General features: G+C 47.2%; 1 protein-coding gene across 8 annotated transcripts in view; it reads right to left on the minus strand.

Annotated features, from left to right (window-relative positions):
• C8H2orf88 (chromosome 8 C2orf88 homolog) overlaps window positions 1–17,077 on the minus strand; it is a 38,566-nt gene that overhangs the window by 3,873 nt on the left and 17,616 nt on the right. For 4 of the 8 annotated variants that reach the window (XR_010028602.1, XR_010028603.1, XR_010028604.1 and 1 more), the window contains 3 exons: window positions 16,465–16,504; window positions 15,271–15,345; window positions 3,889–3,961 (listed from right to left, as the gene is read on the minus strand). The gene's annotated coding sequence lies outside the window, so the exon portion shown is untranslated. Of the gene's footprint in view, window positions 1–232; window positions 329–3,888; window positions 3,962–8,960; window positions 9,088–9,134; window positions 9,213–15,270; window positions 15,346–16,464; window positions 16,505–17,077 lie in introns of those variants that run through there. The other 4 variants (XM_063162516.1, XM_063162517.1, XM_063162518.1 and 1 more) reach the window with 4 other exon arrangements.

The raw sequence follows: 17,077 nt of genomic DNA on the forward strand, positions 1-17,077 counted from the left end.
AAGGAAACGTAAATTCACTACAGGCGCTTGGAGAAGCGGCTTAAGTAAATCTCTGCCCAGCGTGCGTAAAATGTTTTTATCAGTAACATCCATCTACTACAAGTAGGCAAAGTTTGACCTGAATTCATACTGCCTTTGAATGCAATTCCCAGTACGGGATGTAGGCCATCTAGGAATGTAAAATCTTATAAAAAAGATAAAGTCTGTTTCTTCCAAGCTGACAATGCGTTACCTTTCTCCTGAAACTGCAAACAAATGCTGTTTCTCTCCAGGGACTGGTGCTGCTGGAAATAAACACCAAAACCACCCCAGAGCAGCACCACACAACCACCATAGCCAGAGTCCAATGTCATGGCTGTCACACGCCCTCTGGGCACAATGACACTAATTCCCAGTGTCATTCTGCTGTTGCTGAAGGAGGCTGGAGCAGGGCAGCCACCAGAAGGTATTCACAAGGAACAAGAGCTGGTTTTTTTTTTTTTTTCCCTGGAGAGGGTAGGCAAACCAGCAGCAGCCTGCTGTGATCAAGGCAGTTCCAACAGAGCCAGAGCACCATTCTCACTAGAGCAGGACGACTTTACACCCAGAGAAGGGAAAGTGACCAACAAACCACCTGGCAGAGTCCTTTTCAAGCCCTCAAGATCCAGAATTGGTCAACTCTAAATATGGGTTTTTGTTTACTGGCCTACAAAGCTGTTTCTGGGGCTACTTCCTCTCAGGCAAAGCAGAATCTCACGCTACGCCTGACTTTGCCTGGCATGCGCTTACCCACTTATCAGAGTTAACAGACTGCCAGCCAAAATAAAGACTGCACAGCACAGAAACCAACTGTTCCCTGCAGCTTCACCCAATGACGTTGTACTAAGGTCAGCCAAAGTTAAAGATTTTTGTAAATAGCCTTTGAAAACACAATCATGGCAAAGATGTTAAGCCTTATTTATTTCCTTTATACAGTGGAGGAAATAGGGGCTCCAATCCAGTAACCTGATCACAGTCAAATATTTGCAGAGGAAGTCAATCCCATTTGAAAGCAAATGGTGCTTCACAGGTAGGATGGGACTTCCCCAGTCTAGCAGTCGCCTCAGGAGAACCAGATCCCTGGGACAAGCTCCTGTCCTCTCTTTGCTGCTTCATAAAAATCACTGCTACCTGTTTGTAGGGCTGAAGTGCAGCACAGAAGGAGTGGCTGGCACTCCTGGCGGGAAGTCAGCCCTAAAGGGCTCCAGAAACCACCAAGTCCACACAAACAGTGCCACACCTCTGGCTGTGTAGCAGGACATTTCAGCACTGTAGAGGAAGGTTTGCAGGCCAGCTCAGTGCAGTTCAGTGAGTCTCTTTGTGCACACTGACCTGTGCAGCACGTGCCCAGTGCTCTGGGATGGGCACTGTAGTCCACAGGCCTGGAACACAAACCCTGCTGCCAAGGGCTGACCTCTACCTGCAGTTTTACCCAACACAGAGGAGAGCCAAGCTATCAGATTTTTATTTCAATATCTCATCATTAAATGTGTAAAGACTGGATGGATAACTTGTTATTAGATGAGTTAACAGCAGGATTCCCTTATTACACAAAAAAGTACATTTATCCCTATGTCTATACCCATGTCTGTTCATAACATACACTGATCAAACTTACCATGCCTCCAGACCAGAGGCCAAGGAGAGGTCTGAAAGCAATTCAGGCAGCTGAATAATTCAAAGCTTTAATAGTAATATCTTGTGCATGTCTAATTTCCATATTTACCATCAATAAAACATTAATACTAATCACTTCCACTTGCTTTTCTGGACAAATCTGTAGATCCAAGAACATGGTAAAGAATCACTGGCAGCAGGTACCACCCAGCACTGCTGATGCCTGAAAGCTGCAGTCTTGATCCAGCTAAGGTAATACACAGCTGCAGTGTATTTTTATCAGACTTTTCAGATTTGGATGTTTTTATCCAAGTCTGGAGCTATAGTTTTCCTTTTTTTTTTTTTTTAAGTTTTTTAAATGGAGGTCTGTTAAATAGAAGCTATCTTTAGTTAGGATTTTATCATTGCTTTAATGTTTCCCATGTGCAGGTGGAGATTTCTGTAAGGGGACACCAGCAGATGAGTTAGTGTCTAATGGAAAGGACAGAATGGAGTAGAGGGAGGATAAACTTCTCCTTAAAGCAGGTAGGGAGAAATTCCCTAAGGTGAGCATCTTCCTCTGCAGAACTCACCACCTCTGCCTCTTCACCTGGGCCAAGCCAAACGTTCCTGGGACTGTTCTACACAGAGGACAGGTGGCTCTGAAGCTTGCAGACAGCAAGGCAATTCACAATACAATTCAACTGTTCCAAATCAGCTGAGCTTCAAAGCCAAGTTATGGACCCTAGTTTAAATTCTTGCCTGTTGCTCATTTCATTCTTTACACAGCTCAGTACTTTCCAAGTCACTGCAGTGAGTGTTACAGTGCCTGGTCTACTGGAGTTAATAATTGTTGGCACAGAAATAATTGCAAATGAAGCTGCCCTCAACCTTCTGGCTGCTTCCTTGTTTTGCTGACAGTCCTTGCCTGCACACACACGGTGAAATGCAGTTTAAATCCTCTCTGCCTAACTCATCTCCAGAGTGTTAAGTTCTGGCAGATTTTAACATCTCTATCTTTCCTCACAACGCTCATACCCGGAGAGGGAAAAACCCAACAAATCAGAGCAGCTCATTTTACTCCCTGCTGCATCCTGTAACTGCACAAGGCCAAACTGTGTGACAGGAGCCTGCTTCTGTCAGTGCCCAAGCCCTGCTCTGTGCCCAGTTGTGCCTCAGACATCCCTGCATGGATGGTTTGGGGCTCAGGCCAAGGGCTCTGCAGTTCCTCACGTGACAAAGCCGCTGGGCTTAGCTGGAGCCAGGGTCAGCGAGCTCTGCTTGCTCTGCTCACCCTCAAGCAGGAGCTACAGCAGCACCATCAGAAACCAGAACTCATCTTCTCCTTTTAGAGACAGATTTTACAGTAGGTGAAATGCTGATTTATTCATCTGAAAAATATAGGCTACTAGTTGTGCTCCATTTTACTGGATGCACAGTCAAAATGTTTTTAAATGCTTCATTTAACTTCAGCACAACACTGTGCATGACTTTAATGGAAGTCTTGAAAACAATCAATTCCACATTGGAATTGGAAGTTCCCAAGGATAAGTTCAGATGTTTTTTCACTAGGAGAGAGAAAATTTTGAGGGGGTGGTAGCTGAACTCAGCAGGCACACTAGGGTTAAGCAGTCTCTTTGCCAGCCTGGCAAAGTGTTTCCTGCCAAGGTAAATTCATTTCTAACTACTGAAGGAAACAAAAAAAATGGTGAAAGGATGCCTGCAATTCACTATTAGACAATATGAAATAGAGGAAGAAAGCATTAATCACATAACTGCCATTAAAAAAAACAAATAGGATTTTTAAAAGCATTAAAATTCTCAATAAAAATAACTGCAAAAAGGTAAGTGTGCAATATCAAAAATTAAGGGTTTCACTGGCCTCTGGAATTCACCAGCATAAGATGAAAACAGGCAGAAGAGCAAGCATTTTGCTGTTATGCAACATCTGTAGCCATCATAAGCAGGTAAGTTCCTGCTATCATCTACACGTTTTCCATCCATGAGAACCTCAGGAAAAAACCTTGAAGTTCAATATAACGCTATAAGAAACTGCTTTCTACAACACCTTATGTCACAGCAGTCACCAGATTAAAAATAAGCCAAAGTTTTCAAAACAGCTTCAAAATGTGCAGCCTTACCCAGCTGAAGGCAGCAAGTAATTCCTGCTGTGACAGAGCCAAACTTTTTGGTTCAAATATGATTCCTCCTCCAGCAGGGAGCCTTTCAGCTTTCCCCTGGGTACCTGCAGGAGAAGCTCAGAGTGCCACTTACCAGAACCACGTCTGCTTCTAACAGGTTGTCCCCTCGTCCCCAGGAGAGCACAGACAGCTTCACCTCTGGGACTCTGCAAAGGGAACCCAGGAACAGAGCTTAGCACCCTCCAGGGTGTCAGGGGTGCACAATATCCACCAGCAAGGTGATGAATCTGTAGTGCTGGCCTTGCACAAGGCTGCCTGCCTTTTCTCCCAGAACTCAGAACTTGACTTTGACAAAGGTAAAAGGATGATACAGCACTTAATAAATTAGATTGAATGACAGGCTGCAACAATTTATACACAGCACCTAATGCTGGGCTCAGAGTGGGGCCACTGCTTGGGCAAGTGGCTCCTAATCATATCGAGGATGCCAACCTCCTCCCACAGCAAGGCCAGGTCAGGGGGATTTCAGCAAGGATATGGGAAGGGTATTGTGCCCCATCTGTTGCCTAACCTCAGAAGTTCTCTCTTGTTTTCCCTTCTCCCTCTCAAAGCTTCTACTGAGACCTGGATCATCCAAGGACTCAGGGAGAACAGTCAGACAATGCCAGTGCTGCCATTAGCATGGAAACAATAAACTCTAGAATGAAGGTATTCAAACTGGAGTTTGGGCAGGTGACCTACCTGCAGAGATAACCAAACAGCACTCGGGCATCTGCACCTCTGAACTGCACCCAAACACTATAAATATTCACACTCTCCATGTATAACAGAGAGGGAACCCAGAAAACCCCTTCTCCCTACCAAGGTGGGCTCAGGAGCACTCGTGGCACTGGCCCTTGGATCCTCTCAGCTGTGAGCAGAGCAGCAGCTCATAACTGGCAAAGGCATGAATCATTCACTCAGGGCTCAGCATCCCCTCCATCCCTGCAGGACTCTGAGCTCCCTGTGCAAAGCAGCCCCAGGCAGAGGCTCCCAGAGCAGTCCAACCCACCAGGCCTTCAGTTCTGCTCTCCTGAACATCCAGCTTCCTGCAAATCCTACACAGGAGATGCACTGGCTGACATTTATTAGAACAACTCATCATAGGAAAAGGAAGTTTTAAACAGCTACAGTTACTTTAAGACAAGCACAATACCAAAGATTCCGCTGCCTCAGGCAATCACTGATACCCAAATATCCCAAAACAGCTCAGGACATGAAAAGCACAAATGGAGCTCTCATTGCTCTCAGAGCCATCCCCTCCCTCTCCTGTCGCTTAGTGCCAACTAGAGATAAGAGCTACAGATTGGAAAAGGCTGCATGCAGCAACTGCAAACAACTGCTGTGCAGGATTAGCATGGAAGGGAAAGTCTCCTGGTTATCTCAAGGAAAGTCCTGGAATTTCAAAGGCTTGGGTTTTTCCCTCTCCATGGCCAGAATTGATAAAGCCTTTCCAGGCTTCTAAGCCAGTTTCTAAATGAATGGGAGAATAATACATTTGCTTTTCCAAATCAGGCAGACCTCTAGTTTACTTTAACAGGTTTTTCAATAAGAGCACAGCTGATCACAGAATCAGAAATCTGGTTTGGTTGGAAAAGGCCTTTCAGATCAAGTCCTATCATTATCCCAGCAGTGCCACGTCCACAGCTAAAACTCATCCCTAAGGGCCACATCTGCACATCCTGGGCACCCTCTCAGTGAAGAATCTTTGCTAATACCCAACCTAAACATCTCCTGGCACAACCTGAGGTAATTTTGTCTGGATCTATTGCTTGTTACCTGAGAGAAGAGACTGAGCCCCACCTGCCTACAACCTCCTTTGTCAGAGTACTGAGTTATTTAATGGAAGCAATTTCCATGTCAAATTTCATCTCTCAAGCACTTTAGCAATGCAGTTAAGGAACATGAAAATCTTCAAACTAGAGGGAAAAACAAGAGAGAATAAAATGTTTCTTTTTATTTCACTTTATGACTTACATGCACAGCGCAAGTGAGGTGTTTTTGCTGCTAAATAGTACAGCTGTGTCAATGTGAGTTTTATGCTGACAAACTCTGGAACTCTAAAAGTAGCACTGACTTAAAATAAAAATTAAAAAAGGCAAAAGCCCCCACAAAATCAAGAAACAGTCTGACCCCTCCCCAAGACACACAACCACAGAAACCAGGAACAAAAACAAGTGCTTTCTGCACTGTTCTAGCAATCTTACCCAAGCTTTGGGAAGCAGCAAACCAAGATGAAATACCAAAAGAAACCTTTGAGTGAAAATACCAGTAGTTCAGAGAACAGCAATGCCAGTAGGTACAGCCCTCAGCAGCCACAGTGTTATTCCCCATGCAGGAAGAAGAAGTCTTGTTAAAAGCAAAGAACACTGTGTGCTTGGTAGCTGTCTAATTTCATGAAAGTAAAACTGTACCCAGTCGGCCTGTCCTGAAATCCTCCCTCCAGTGCAGCAGTTTATTCACCAGAGCTGCACACACTGTGTGAGTGCCCCTGCCCAACAACACAGCTCAGGGGGCAGCCCAAAGGCCATGGGAGAGCAGGATGCTAAAAACCTCTTACAGGTTCTGTTCATATTTTACCTCAGCTGCTTGTCCAAACAGCTGTATAGGCTGCTGTTAGTCCAAATTTGGACAGAAATGCTTACAATGTATGGATGGATTTCCCCCAATGTCTCAGAACACATGCATGTACCAGTACAGACTCTGCCAGGGACAAGAGGGAACATTAATTTAACTACCCCCACAGGAGCAGGAGAAGGATGCCTACCATTGATGGAAGCCTGTTTTCTAGATGGGCAACAGTGAACCAATGGATTTCCTTAGCAAGAAAGGCCTTGGAGTGAGGCTGGAGAAGAAAGGGCATGAAGAAGATTCAAGGCTTCTCAGAAACTCCATCTGCAGGAAGTTTAGTCAAGGTTTAAGGAACCCAACTACGGAAACTATAGAGGAATGCCTTTGGAAGGGAAAGCTAATAGTGATAGAGGAGATCCAAAGTTCTCCAAGATCCCAAATACAAAATAATGCTCAAAACTGGTAAGTGAACAGAAACAAAATACCAGAAACAAAGTTTTTGATCTATATGTACAGCTTTTTCCTTGCCCTGCATCACACCAAACGATGCAGGTCCAACACTTCTTTCAGCAAAGCCCACAGCTCTTGTAATTATCAGCCCTTCCTATCTGTTCTAGCTGCAAATCCACGGTCTAGAGACCATCCCCATGGCAGGGGAAAACACAAAGCACACCAGCAAAGGTGTCAGAGACACTGGCCAAGTCCTACACTGAGGTCAGACTGCTGTAAGGCACAGCCCTGGGCCCAGACAGAGCAGCCTCTTTATTACAATGCTGCAACACTGTAACCAACTAGAGTGGAAGCAGGAATTTTCCTACATATACCACAAAACTTCATCCCAACAACTCCATTATGCAGTCACAGCCTCCCTACCAACAGTCCTCTTCAGGAACACATTGAGACATTGAGCTGCTAACTCCGAGACTAAGGCTCAGGATCCAGCCTGGTTTGTAAAGGTGCATTACTGTCCTCCACAGGTGCCTGGCAGAGACAGAGCTGCAGACAATGAAAAGGGATGCACAAATCCTTACGAGCAAGAAAAGCCCCTCCTGCAGCTCTTGCTGGCTGCTGCCCAGCCTGGGGATCCTGCCAGCAGGAGCTGAGGAGCAGCAGCAGCAGCGAGAGCAGCCGATCGGTGTCTCGGGCTGACAGGGTCGGGCTTTATTGTAGTGGCTGTCACAAGATTCAACCACCAACATATGGAGCTGCAGAGCATAAGGTATGAATGAGGGACACTGCCTGCCTTTGTGACAGCCTCAGGAAGCTGAAGGCTCCACTGGAGTAACACAAATGAAAGTCAGAAGGAAGGAGACGGTCAAGATCTGCCCAAGATGAACCACAGAAGAGCACAATAAAGGCAGCACACAAGCCCATTCTGTTCTTTAATCTCCAGAAGCCCATTATAAAAAGGGAAATGGGAATTAGTAAAGCACCAGGAAAGCCATCTTTCCACATCTCTCACATAGGAAGGCACAGGAAAACACAGCCCCACATTTTAAATCACAACTATGTTACCACTGACTCACACAAACTAAGGAGTAAGAGGACAAAGTGAGGAGCAAACAACCAGATGCTCCAGCTGCACAAAAGCTGCCCCGAATTGCAACAAAGAACTATGTCAGCCTTAAAAACCACTCTGTCTCACGGCTCTCCCCCGGTATTTGTTTCCTTGAATTCCACCCCTCCTGATGTGCCAGCTCCTGCTCCCAGCATTGCCGCCTTCGCGCCTGGCAGCGGGAAGGGCCGGGAGCCAGGCGAGGCAGCCGTGCCCGCACAGCCTGGCACCGCTGCCAGCCCTGTCCCCCGGACCCTGCCCACGGAAACGCCTTGTCCCCAGGGACAGGAGCGTCCCGAGGCTCTGCCCGACCCCTCGGGCAACTTGTACCAACCAAGGTGATTTTAAAGCAAGAATGTGCCCAGCAGAACGTGATGTTCACAAGAAAACTAATTGGTATGTACTTAAAGGTTAAAAATGCCACTTTGTTAAGCCTACAGGATAAATCTCTGCATTTTTTCCTTTTTTAAAATGACTATATTTAGAAACCTAATTTGGACTGCTACTTACTGAACTATGAGAAAGCATAAAATATTTCTAAACGTTTAAGAATTTTTGCCATGATGGGTCTTGCATTATTAAATCTGTATTTTACAACACGCCAGACGAACGTAACCTGCTCTGTATAAGAGTCAGTGTGGAAGCCTGGAAAGATGCTCGTGGCAAAGCAGGGGCTGACAGACCCTCACATCACCTCGGCCGGCAAACACAGCAGCCGGAACAGCGCTTGGAGAGAACCAGGCACGCCGTTCACCTTCCCACTCCGCATCTCTCACCGCTGTCCGTAGCACCACCTTTCCTCAGGGTGCCCAGCGGGAGCGGCACCTCCGCTTTGCTCAGTTCGGAGGAGTCGGCGGGCGGCTCCTCGCAGCGAGAGGACGGGAGGAGCAGGGCAGCAGCACCGCCGGCTGTCCTGGCAGACCCCGGCTCTGTCTCCCCGCGGCCAGCGCTGCCCACGGCCCCGCGGTGCGGCCGCGCATCCCCGCTCCCTCCCTCCCTCCCTCCCGGCGCGGCTCGGGCCGATGGAGCCGGGCACATACCGGCGCGGCGGGGCGGTGTCCGTGCGAGCAGCGTGCTGGAAGCGTGGCCCCGCCGCGCACGGTCCCCGGCCGCCGGGCTGCCCCTTCCTCCGGCGGTGCCCGCGGGATCCGGCCCTCGTCCCACCGACGCCGCCGCCTCCTGCGGGCTCCTGCGCGGCAAAGACGCAAACCCACCGTCAAAGTCCATGCTGGAGCGCTCCCGGCCCCGCCCGGCCCCGCGGCGCTCGCACAGGTAGCGCCGGGAGGGCCCCGCGCCCGCCGCCGCTCCCGCCGCTCCGCCGGGCGCTCCCCGCCCTCCCCGGGGCGGCGGCGGCGGGGCCGGGCGGGGCCGGGGGCGGGAGCGCAGCCGAGCCCGGAGCGGCGGTGCCGCGGCCCCGACCCGGCCCCCGCCGGCACCTGAGCCCGGCCCGCAGCCCCCGAGCGCCCCCGGCCTCGGAGCTCCCGCCCCGCCCCAGCGCCGGCCCTGCCATTTAGAATAAAGGAAAAGGGGAAAATCACCCAGGCAGGAAAGGCGCCGCTCATTGGCTTCTCCTCCTTTAAAGCCTCCTCCCTCTCTACTCGGCCCTAGTGAGGCACATCTGGAGCGCTGTGTCCAGGTCTGGGCTCCTCGGTACAGAAAACACCAGGAGCTGCTGGAGAGGGTCCAGCAGAGGGCACAGAGACGATGAGGGATCTGGAGCACTCTCTTACAAGGAGAGACCGCGGGAGCTGGACCAGTTTAGTCTAGAGGAGAAGAGATGGAGAGGGGATCTCATTAATGCATATAAATAACTCAAAGGCAGGTGCCAAGAGGATGGTGCCAGACTCTTTCCAGTGATGCCCAGCAACAGGGTGAGAAGCAGTGGCCACAAACTAAAACACAACAAGTTCAACCTCAACATGAGGGAGAACTTTATACTGAGGGTGTCAGACCACTGGAACAGTTTCCCAGCGAGGTTGCAGAGTCTGCTTCTCCAGAGACATTCCAAACCCATCTGGGTGCATTCCTGTGCCCCTGCTCCAGGTGACCCTGCCTTGGCAGGAGGCTGAATGCTCTCCAGAGGCCCCTTCCAACAACCCTAACAGTTCTGTGATATGTGGAAAAGATGTTCAAAGAATGGAGTTGCCATATAAAAACTTGGGGCCATCACCACTGTGTGTTCCCCTCAGCCCTGGGACAGCTCTGAGGTGCCAGAACACACTGAGCACCAAGGACTGGCGAGATTTAAAGCAAAGAAAACAGTGGAAAAGACTGGGGGAGAGGCCTGGGTAATGCTTCTCTGATTTTATCCTGTCAGGCAGCATCAAATCATGTACCACCACAGAGAAGTAATAATTACACCAAAGTTTTTTAGGAAACAGCCCCATTCCAAAGGAAAGCTTCCAGAATGAAAGCTGAGCAAACTAAAATAGCATTTTCAATTTTTCAAAAATAAAAGCTATGCTAAAAATGAAAACTATTTCGTAAGAGAGGCTGCGCACAGACACCCTGGGTAATGCATTCCTGCTTTGGGGGAGTTCTTGACACCCAAACTACTGTACAATACACACGAGCATGCCTGGGCATCCCCTCTGGGAGGCTGTCACAGAGCTCACACCTGGCTGGGGCTGGCAAACAGCACCCAGGACTCACAGGAGTCCCCTGGCCCTCATGGGGACAAGCCTGGGGACACAAGGCTCATGCTGGGCCTGGCTTGTGCTACAGCAACAGGCTAAAAGCCAGGGGTGCTGCAGGGCTGGGCACTGTGCTCGAGCCCTCACTGCAGTCAGCATTCACTTTCAGTGCCTGTGCTGGGCTCTGGCTAGGTCTCCCATCTATTTAGGTAGGTTTTATAGAATCAGGGAATCATTTAGATTGGAAAAGACCTCCAGGGTCATCAAGTCCAACTGATAACTGGCACTGCCAAGTTCACTACACCACTAAAACATGTCCCTTAGTGCCACACCTATGCAGCTTTTCAATACCTCCAGGGATAGTGCCTCTACCACTGCCCTGGGCAGATGGTTACAATGCTTGGCCATCCCTTTGATGAAGAAATTTTTTCTAATATCCAACCTAAACCTCTCCTGGCACAACCTGAGGCCATTTCCCCTGGATCTGTTGCTGTTATTTGGGAGAAGAGGCCAAGTCATCTCACTACACCCTCCTTTCAGGTAGTTCTAGGGAACAATAAGATCTCCTCTGAGCCTGCTTTTCTCCAGGCTGGACACCCCCAGCTCCCTCAGCCCCTCCTCACATGACTGACCCTCAGCCCCTTCACCCAGCTCTGTTGCCTGCTCCTGGGCACACTGCAGCACCTCAATGATCATTGCCAAGCAGCTCTCCAGCTGTCAAGTAGATTTCTAACACATTTCCAGTCAGTCATTGCCTTGCCAAGGAATTTCTTGCAGTGCTTTCAAAGCCAAAGAAAACACTGCACTGGTAACATTCATCAAGAGAAGCACCACTGTAACTGTAGCTGCTGCTCACAGATTATCCATTGCATGCTGGAGGGGCTGTGCAGGGCAGACAGAGCCAGGGGATGGGCAGGTACTCAAAAATAAGAACAACATCCCTCTGCTCCTCCAGTGGCTGGGAAACCCTCCCTAGCCTGGAAAGCTGGGGGACAAGGAGCAGGCAGCCACCCCTGCACACACCACCACAAAATCCAGCAGCTCCTTGTACAAAAGCACTGCTGCTACAGCTGTTGTGACCACCCAACAACAGCACACAATATTGCACTCATTACTTGCAAACAGTCCACCTGTGAATTAAAAACCCCTCATCTTTCACTAATTACTGCCTTGTGGCCTGGAGAAAGCGTTGTGCTGCCAAGTGCTGGGTACAGGGTTTGTACACACTGTCTGTGCTGTGTCATTTCATCCAGCTCTAATGGGAGCCCTGCTCCCTCAGAGACCAGAGTTTCTGGGGCTGGGGTGCAACAGAAGGCCAAAGCTCAACCCTTAGCAGCAGTTCCCAGGGCTTTTCTTTAAGTGACAAGTTCCCCAGACAGTATTAAGCCCCTTGGGCACTCAGCAGGGGCTGCAAGGATTTGCAGGGGCAGGTCTGAGGAGCTCGACCCAAAATCTGTTAAATTTGGTGACACTGTGCCCTCTCATTTCGAGGAGCATTGACTTGGGACCTGGGCAGATCTTGTGCAAATGTTTTATTACTGTTTTAGCTCATCTATAGGTGGCCAGAGGAGAAAATCAAACTCCTGGCCATGAGAATTAAAACAAGACCAAGTACTGGAAAGGCACGGTCACCTTGCATTAACACAGTGGTATTGCTACAACACTGACTTTTAAACTACATCCTGTTTTTAAACAAGAATTTTGTAACTAAATTATAAATATCTTTGTATAGGCTTATGCCTACTGTGCTCTTTATTATTCTAGCCTGGTTTCTAATGCAAGTTTCTACTTTTATCTTCAGCTTTTAAATGAATGCAGCTCCCACTGAGCAACTTGGTGCCGTGGGGCGGACATTCCACAGGCTGCAGGCACAGCTGCTGCCTGCCTGGATCACTTCACTGCATCCCAATAGATAACAGTCTGGTCTAGAGCACTGCTCATCTCCTGTGCCACCACCCAACAACAAGCCTTGGCCTGAGCAGCAGCACCTCAGTGTCATGTGGCAGGGACAGGGACCTAAGGAGAGGGAGATACATGTGACAAGAATCTCAAGCCCATATTTATTTCTGGGTGCCAAAACAGATTTAATATTTCATTAGCTGTGGAGTTTGCAAGACAGCTGATTATGTTGGGCTGAGGCAAAGCAGTCAGTGTTTTTAAATGCAGAGCATCCATTTGAAATGACTACAGCCAGGCACAGGCTAGGCAGACAATGAAATATTTAGCTGGTAAAACATTTCAGTGTGCAAGGCTGAGGCCAGACATGGGTGCTGTGATGTTGAAAACCACAATACCCAAATCTGAGGTGCCCCAGCCCTCAACATGGAGCCTCAGAGGTGCAGCAGTTGCCCAGGGAGTGGGGCTATGTGGCTTCAAGGTCCCCACCCTGCACCAGGGTGCAGGAATCCCTGCTGGGCATGGACTAGGCTTGGGAGGGCACAGGCATCAAAGCCTTTCCTGCAACTCAACTTGCCGGATAATGCTGCCTCTTGCACCCTTCTCCCAAAGTCCAGTGAAAGCATTTTCCTGTAGGGGTTAGGAAGGCACTCTCCCCTTCAGAAGAAATAGTTTTAAAGCAAGTTTGACTTTTTGCTGTCATAAGACCTTGTATTTATTTTATTAGCTATTTTTATTCGTTATTCGCTTATTGAAGTTTGCTAGTTTTTCCTATAATATTGCCCAAACCCTCTAAATTTTTGGCATGCCCTGCTCTGTGTGCACATGTTCACCCCAGAGTGATGTGGATGCAGCACCAATCCAGCTGCAATGAGGGAAACTGGTGCAAACTGAACCACAGAAGTCAGGGAATGGTGTTAGCACTGGAACTGCTGCAATGGTACCCAGACTGAATGGTTCAGCTGTGCTGAAGCTTCAGAGGAACCTGGGTAAGAAACTGCTAACCTACTCCTTTTGGGTCAAAATTTGTCACTTAACAACCTCTGCACCAGATGGCAACGTTTTAATGAGTTTGTCCAAGGGTAACAGGATAAATGAAATCTGGTTTCTCCCTCCCTCTGACACAATTTCACAGTTCCTGCCCTTGCTACCCTTCACAGTTCCTCCACATCTGTGAAACCCTCTCCAAGCCTTCAATTCCTCTTCTCTGTCTCACACACCCACAATACCCTACTCTGATTTCTGGACTACTCACATGCACTTCTGCCTCAGCTCCCTCCCATATCACCTGTAAATTGTGCCCAATTTCCAGTAACCCCAGCTTTCTTCCACACCTTCTGACCTGAGCTGTGTGGTTGGCAGCAGTAGCACCTGCTCAGGTTTTGCTATGGTGCTGCTCAGATGCTCAGTCCATCAGTCCTGCTCACCACAGATGCTGGGTCAGATTCTCCCTGCCTTTCCAACAGAAATCAGAGAAAACACAATCATTTTTCCCAAGCAGTGCTTAAGTTCATTTAAGAACCCACTGACAGCCCACTGAAGTGGCATTCAAAAAAGGACTACAAAACTCCATGAATTTATCCAAATCCAACCACCAATTCAATCCTTAGTCAGAGGTCACTGGTTGAAGCACTTGCTCTGTTTTCAATTAATTTTTTAACTACTGAGGCACATATTTCTAATTCAGATGAGGAGTTAAAGGAAGCCATGACAAGCACTCTCTGCCCCAGGAGCTCCCCCAGCATGCCCACAGCATCCCACGTGGTGACTTTACCAAATCTATTTTTACATGCAGTAATCCACTAACTGCATGGGTTGGAAAATGTTGCACAGTCTGACAAGAATCAATGTAAAGTATAAAGAGATATAAAGCCCTGAAAATTTTTGTTATTGACTAAAACCTCCTAATAATCCAAAAGCCTTGAAGTTGTACCTGATGTGCTGTGAATACCTTCTAATAAGCACTTTGGTAGAGTTTCAGAATCAAGCCCATGATGCAAAGAAGGTCACTGCAACACAGCATTATAGACTAAGGAACCACTATGCAAATAAAGGCTCTATTTTCAAAAACTTTGTGCATGGGAAAGGTGTTCTTTTCCTCAGCTATGGATTTGTCTTTTGTTTGCCTAATTCTTTTTTCATTATACACCACTCTCAGCTGCTCTTGCTTTTCCACACACAACCAAGGTTTACCAAAGCCTTTTCTCAGAGCTTTTATTCTCTTAAATATTTCCTTGCAACCAGGTTGATGAAAAGTAAGGACAAATATGATTGCAGGAAGTTCCAGCACATGCCATGGCAGTCCCTCAGTGCTGCCCTAGTTTTCAACTCTGTTACTACCAAAAGTACATGACAGTGGGGATTGCACGACTGCTCCAAACCTTAGGGCACAACATTGATTTCTAGATCATCGTTATTTTTGGAATGTCTGCTCCTCCTGCTCTCAAAAACGGTTTGATAGCTTTTACATTTAAGTTAAAATACAATAGAATATAAAGGTAAATTCTAATTACACTTTCTTGTATGAAGAGATCCTGAATATTTAAAATAGGTTTAACACATTTGCTATTAGTTTTACTTCTTTGGGTGTTAGCTGAATGTGCATATACTGCTATAACTCAAAGGAAAAACACAAAATCAGTGTGTGCACTGAACTCTGTACCCATTAGAGAACTACCAGCACTTTGTGATTATCACAATGAGTCATTTGGGGAAGGACTTGGTTTGCTTTTGTTTGTTTTTTTTTTTTTTTTTTAATGATAAAATACCTCATTTAGCAGTAGAATTTGAAGAACATGCTCAGTTTCACTCATGTACTTACACTTCAGTGTGTCCTGCAAAACTTCATTGGATAGGGGCTGAGTTGCAGAAATTAATTTCATCCAGTCAGCAACACCTGTACAAAGATATTTAGAACTGCTTAAGTCACCACATTTGCAAAATTTTCCAGGAAAAAACCCCAACATTATCTACTTAGAATTTATCTCAGATGTTTAGATGCTTAAAAATGTGCTAAGAAGAGAATTATGACAAAGTTGCACTATAAAGGCACTCTGCTCAAAAAAATGAGATAGAAAAAAATGCCCACATATTCTCTCATAGAATAACCTATAATTAGCATCAAAGTAAAAAAGAAGAAACCAGAATCACAGAATGATTTAGGCTGGGAAGCTTCTAAGCTAATCAAGAAGAGGATTAAAATAAATGACACATTTCTACACAGCACAAATGTTTATCCAACTGAATGTAATAGTTGTTAGATCCCGTTGTTTCAATTTGTGTAATTAATCCAGAAATTCTTAATAAATTTTTAATGGAAATCTACTTGGGCAAATTTAGGAATCTTTAAAATGAAATTTTTTCTTTTGGGGCTTTCAAGATTTTGTGTCCTGGAATGGATAGTGGTGCTGACTCAGTGGGACTCTCCAAACTCTCCCGAAGGGCAGTGAGGTCAGTGTCTCTGAGTAAACCCAGAGCAAAGACACCCAAGGAATCCAGAAGCAGACAAGAAATTGGGAATTAATTCTGACTGGAGATGACAGTTTTCCAGAAGAGGGGAATTTCTTCCAGCAGGGGGAGATTGCAGTGACCTGGGCTCTGCCCTGCCAGAGGAGTGCAGCCTGCTCCCCTGCTCACACTGGCCTCGGGTCCAGGGCTGATCTCGAGGCCACAGCAAGAACTGGGGTTGTTTTTCCCTAAGAAACCTTTCTGCATGATGGCTCCTTCTGTGCTGTCCACAGAAACCAGGTGCTAAATCACCACAGCAGCCCTGCACCTTCATTGTGGAGCAAAACAGAAAGAGCAGCAATAACTTCCCTCCCTGGGAGCTCTGTCTGGGGAAGAGGCAGCTACAGCTTTTGTTCAGTCTGTTTCTGGAACTGCAGATTGTGTTTGGCAGGAGGTCAGCAGTGAGCCTGAGCATGCAGAGGCTATGAGAGGCAAAGTGCACACCCAGGGCCCAGCAGCAGCCATGGTGTGCTTTGCACCAGCCTGTGGTACAAACTCAGGCACTTACCTCCTGCTCAGCAGAGACCATCCCTATCCCATGGGCAGGGCTGGAAAACAGAAATAGATAGAATAAATACCAAATCTTATTCACTTTTTTTTTTTTTTCAAATAAGGAAGTATATCAGCCACAGAATATTCCTAATTTATATGCAAGTCCTCTTTTACTTCATTTTTTATCAGTACCTAACAGCACTAAGGCATGAAGCCTAGGCAGACATGCAAACTGCAGCCCTGAAAAACCTAGGCAGCAGCACAGCAAGAGGATTAACCAAACATGAGGCATTAGAATATTGCAAAGAGGATCAAAAGAGATTTGTGACTGAAAAGCCACCCACCAGAATTACAGTCAGCTGAGAAGCTGGTCTGAGAGAAAGTGGGTAAATGTTTTGCATTTAGATGTCTCCTAGAATAAACTTAAACTTTAGGATGTGCACTGCAATACAACACCAGATCAGGCTCCCCTGCAACAGGGAGCTGCAAACAAAGCCCCCTTCTTTCTGCACTGAAAATCAGAGCTTTGTGACAGTCAGATATTAACTGGAAAAAGGCAAGAATCACACTGAAATATGGTCGCTGGCATGCCTAAAACAAAGAGCCCTGAGGGCAGCAACAAAGCAGTA

The sequence above is a fragment of the Melospiza melodia genome, chromosome 8 (genome assembly GCF_035770615.1).
Source record: "Melospiza melodia melodia isolate bMelMel2 chromosome 8, bMelMel2.pri, whole genome shotgun sequence".
Taxonomy (NCBI): Eukaryota; Metazoa; Chordata; class Aves; order Passeriformes; family Passerellidae; genus Melospiza; species Melospiza melodia.